The following is a 4,812-nucleotide window of genomic DNA, read 5'->3' on the forward strand; positions in this document are numbered from 1 at the left end:
TTAACAGATGTTCATTTGTTTTGTTGTGGCTTTATGCTTGGAAAATTGGGGAGGATAGTGATTGTTTCTAGAAAAGTCAAATGTTTCAAAAAAATTCAATAGCCTTGTTGAAGTGCCTTTTCTAGTCAATTAAACGTAAAAAGGTTGATCAGACTAAGTAAATATGGATGCTATCAATCAAGATTAGGGAAAGAAAATGATCATTGAAACTTATATTAGAATCAATGTTTGTTGATCTTGTTGGAATGTGCCAGTTGTTCACTGGATGAACTTGACATTTTATTTATGCTCAAGCTTTTGATATATTACAGTGAAGAATAAGGCATGAGTTTTTATGCATTGTATATTATTTTTAAAGTCACTTTTTAATACTCTGCTCCCCGCCCCCAAGCACTGCTTTAGTTTTTCCCACAAGCTTTGATATTTTGTGTCTTCATTTTTATTCAATTCAAATGTTTTACAAGTTCTCTGTGTATTCCACTTTGATTTGTGGGCTATTTAGAAGTATTTTGTTAAACTTTCAGATATACTTAAATAAGTTTAAATTTCAAATATGTTTCCTTTTCCAAATGTCACTCTTCCATTGATTTCTACCATAATCTGCATGATTTTAATGCTTTAAATCTGTTGCCATTTTGTTTATGGCTCAGAAAAGGTTCTTTATTAGTAAATCTTCTCTGGGCACTTGAAAATAACATATATTTGGCAGTTATTGAGTGAAATTTATATAAATGCCAGTTAATTTGGTTGATAGTGTTGTTCAAGTCTTCTGTATGACTAACTTCTATCTACTGCTTCTATTGGTATGGATACAGCTGCACTGAATTTTAGAACTATAACTGTGGGCTCCTGTGCTTCTCTTTGTAGTTCTATCAATTTTCATTTAATATATTTTGAAGTACTGTTGTCAGATTCATATAAATTTGGCTTTGTTGTGCCTTCTTAAATATTTAATCCTGGTTTCATCATGTAATATTATTTATCATTGGTTTATAGTCCTTGAAGTCTACATTTTCTTATATTAATAGAACCAATTCAGTTTTTTCATTAGTTTATATGATATAGTTTTTTCAATTATTTTATTCTAACTTAGTTATAGTGATACATTAAAAGTGAGTTTCTCATACAAAGCATATGTCTTTAAAATTTTTGACTGTGTTGCATCTTCACTGCTGTTCAGGCTTTTCTCTAGTTTTGGTGAATGGTGTTACTCTCTGCTTTCAGTGTGCAGGCTTCTTGTTGTGGAGGCTTTGCTTAACGTAGAGCACAGGTGCTAGGGCACGTGGGCTTCAGCAGTTGTGGCCCGTGAGCTCCGTAAATATCACTGCCAGGCTCTAGAGCACAGGCTCGATAATTGTGGCACATGGGCTTAGTTTCCTCCATGGTAGGTGGGATCTTCCCAAATCGGGGATCAAGCCCATGTCTCTGGCCTTGGCAGGCAGATTCTTTGCCACTGAACCACCAGGAAAACCCTAGAAAGCATACAGTTGGGACTTGCCTGATGGTCAAGAATCCACCTTGCAAAGCAGGGGACTTGGGTTCCATCCTTGGTTGGGGAACTAAGATCCTGCATGCCATGGGCCAACTAAGCCTGTGTGCTGCAACTAGAAAGCCTACATGATATGAGAAGATCCCTTGTGCTGCAACTAAGATCTGATACAACCAAATAAATAAACAAATGTTAAAAAAAAAAAGCATATAGTTTGGTCTTTTTTTTTTTTTTTAATACAATCTGACAATTTCAAACTTTATATTATCTGTAATTTAACCATTATCTCTATTTCTGGCTTGTTACCTATGGTGGTGGTGGTTTAGTCCCTAAGTTGTGTTTGACTCTTGTGAACCCATGGACTGTAGCCCTCCAGTTTCCTCTGTCCATGGGATTCTCCAGGCAAGAATACTGGAGTGGGTTGCCTTCCTTCTCCAGCAGATCTTCCCAACCCAAGACTCAAATCTGTGTCTCCTGCATTGCAGGGAGATTCTTTACCAACTGAGCTACAAGGGAAGCCGCAAATTGTTAGCTATATCTATTTAAAAATTTTTATTTATTGCTTTTTGATTTACAGTATTATATTTATCACAGTATATCTTGAAAAAATATCACATACCATGCTTTAATTTCCTCCTTCCTATCTTTTGTGCTATTTTTGTTTTACCTTTTGTTTCTACAATGCTTATAACTCTTTTCATACCCTGCTATCATTTTTACTTTAAAAACTCAATTGTCTTTACAGGGACTACAAAAGAGGAAAAAATGCATCTTTTATACTTATTCCATTTACTATTCTTGTTCTTTTTTTCTTTCTATAAATCCAAATTTCATTCTGTATTATCTTCATCCTTATGATCTATCTCTGAAATTTCTTATAGTGGAGGTCTTATGAAAATTAATTACTAGTTTTGTTTCCTGAAGCATCTTTATTTCATATTCATTTTTGAAAGATATTTTGCTGTGTTTAGTGTTCTAATTGAAGAATTAATTCTTTTCTTTTAATACATTACTGATGTCACTCCATTGTCTTCTGGCTTACATAGTTTTTGATGGGAAGTATTTTATGATTCTTACTTTTGTTCCTCTGTATGCAATATTTCTTTTCTTTTTCCTGCTTGCCTCCAACATTGGCTCTTAACTTTTTTCATAGCAATTTAATTATGATATGTTTCTCTATGTTTTGTACATCTTTAATACATTGGTTGGAGTTCTCTAAGATTCCTGGATCATTGGTTTATTGTCTTTCACTATATTTGGAAACTGATTCATGATCTTTTCTGGTATTTTTTCTTCTCCTTTCTCTTTATTTCCCTCTATAAATCAAAGTACACACATTAGACCATTTGATAGTGTCCCACAACTCAGGATGTTTTGCTCTACTTTTAAAAATTCATTTTTCTTCTTATGTTTAATTTCAGATTTATATCAACCTACTTTTAGTTTAAAATTTCTTCCTCAGATGTGTCAAGAGCATCACAGTAATCTTCATCTTTGGGGGGCATTTATTTGGCTCATTTTAATAGTTTCTAATCTTTCTGTTGAAGTTTTTCATCTGTTCATGGATGTTCTTCACTTTTACCACCACATCCTTTAATTAAAGCATAGTTTTTATAAAGCCCTTGACTGATAATTTAAACATTTTGATAACTGCTCAATCTGCTGCTGTTGAGTGATTTATCTCTGGAAAATGGCTTTCTTATTACAGTACTTTGCCGTATAATTTTAGAATGTATACTGAACAATGTCAACTGAAGAACAGTAGAGTCTGAGATCAAGAGTATTTATAGCTGGAGATGAACACAATTCTTTTTCTGTTACAATGGTAGTAAATGATTCAGTTGGGTTTGGGTTTTGTTGCTAACATTGTTGCCCTTCAAGTTCTTCAGTGAGGGATTGCCTAAATCATGTGCTTGGTGTGAGACCCACGGTGCTAGAACTTTTTTATCAGTTTTTCTGCTTTAACCTCAGCTTTCAGAATGTGTTTAATGACTGCAAAACAATGGGTCTTTTCTCTTTACGAGTGGTAATCATCTATTGCTATTACTCAGTTCTGGACTCATGGTAGGGGCAGGGAGTGGATTTTTGGTTTATCTGATGAAAGCTCAGTTGTAGACAGTATCTGTGCCCCTGAGGATCAGGAAGGGGGTTGTGGAATTATTCTTGTTTCTCTCATCTCAGTGACAGTCATATTTACACTTGTATTTGTAGAGGTTATTAAACAGATGAGATAATTTTGCTCCTCCTTGCTCCCAGCAATAGCACATCTCTGCTTTATACAGCACAGGATTGTGACTCATAAAGTCTTTGTAGTCCAAACCCTAGTGGCAGACATTTTTAATTCTATCACTTTCCCAGAAGCAGTGATCTTTTCTTGATTTCTGAGGTCAGAAAGCAAAGCTCTTAACTCTTCCCCAGAAGCTGATGAGATTTGCTTCTACACAAACATTGGATCTTTGCCTGGTCCCTGGTTAAAAGACAGTTTGCTGTCCCGTCCTCAGCAGTATAAAGCATTTTTCTTCCTAATGAGAAGAGCCCATGCAAATGCACCATATCTTGAGACTGTTCTGCCTTCACTATGCCTGCAGCAGTTATGGGGGTATTTCTGGTTTCCTGCCCTGCTCTCATTCCTTTCCATGAGCCCTTATGTAGATTCGTAGAAAAGAGCTTATGAGTGAGTGCACACTGCCTGTGTCTGATGCCCCCAGTTATTCTAAACTTTTATGCTGCTTCAAATTCATCCTTTAGGATTTCATTAAAATTTTTGATGATTTCTTCTTACCTGCAATGCTCGCTTCTGGAGCACATATACTAAAATTGGAATGATACAGAGAAGATTAGCATGGCCCCTGAGCAGGGATGACATGCAAATTCATGAAGTGTTCCGTTTCTTTTTTTGGACTTGCCTGGTGCCTCAGATGGTAAAGCCTCTGACCCGGGTTCAATCCCTGGGTCGGGAAGATATCCTGGAGAAGAAATTGGCAACGCACTCCAATATTCTTGCCTGGAAAATCCCATGGATGGAGGAGTCTGATAGACTACAGTCAATGGGTCACAAAGAGTCAGACAGGGCTGAGAGACTTCACTTTCACACCTGCTACACCAAATATTTCCTCTGTGCTCTGCCAAAGTGAAGAAAGTCTGTGTCCTGTCTTACATTAGAGGAGCTTGCCACTTTTTGGAGCTTAGTTTACTTTGCTGTCTGACTGCCTCAATCTCTGATGGGTTCAAGGAAAGTTATACTTTTATCAGTTCAGTGCTCATTCATGTCCGACTCTTTGCTACCCCATGGACTGCAGCACGCCAGGCTCCCTGTCCATTAC

The 4,812-nt window shown here is 36.4% G+C and overlaps 1 non-coding gene across 1 annotated transcript; it reads left to right on the top strand.

The window, feature by feature from the left end:
• Positions 1 to 4,276: 4,276 nt before the first annotated feature.
• On the top strand, positions 4,277 to 4,383 carry LOC147370965 (U6 spliceosomal RNA). The gene has a single exon (XR_015166316.1). It is a non-coding gene; the product is annotated as a U6 spliceosomal RNA (small nuclear RNA).
• The last annotated feature ends 429 nt before the right edge of the window (positions 4,384 to 4,812 follow it).

The sequence above is a fragment of the Bos grunniens genome, chromosome 6 (assembly GCF_055505025.1).
Source record: "Bos grunniens cultivar Pamir isolate PY7600 chromosome 6, Bosgru_T2T1.0, whole genome shotgun sequence".
Classification (NCBI taxonomy): Eukaryota; Metazoa; Chordata; class Mammalia; order Artiodactyla; family Bovidae; genus Bos; species Bos grunniens.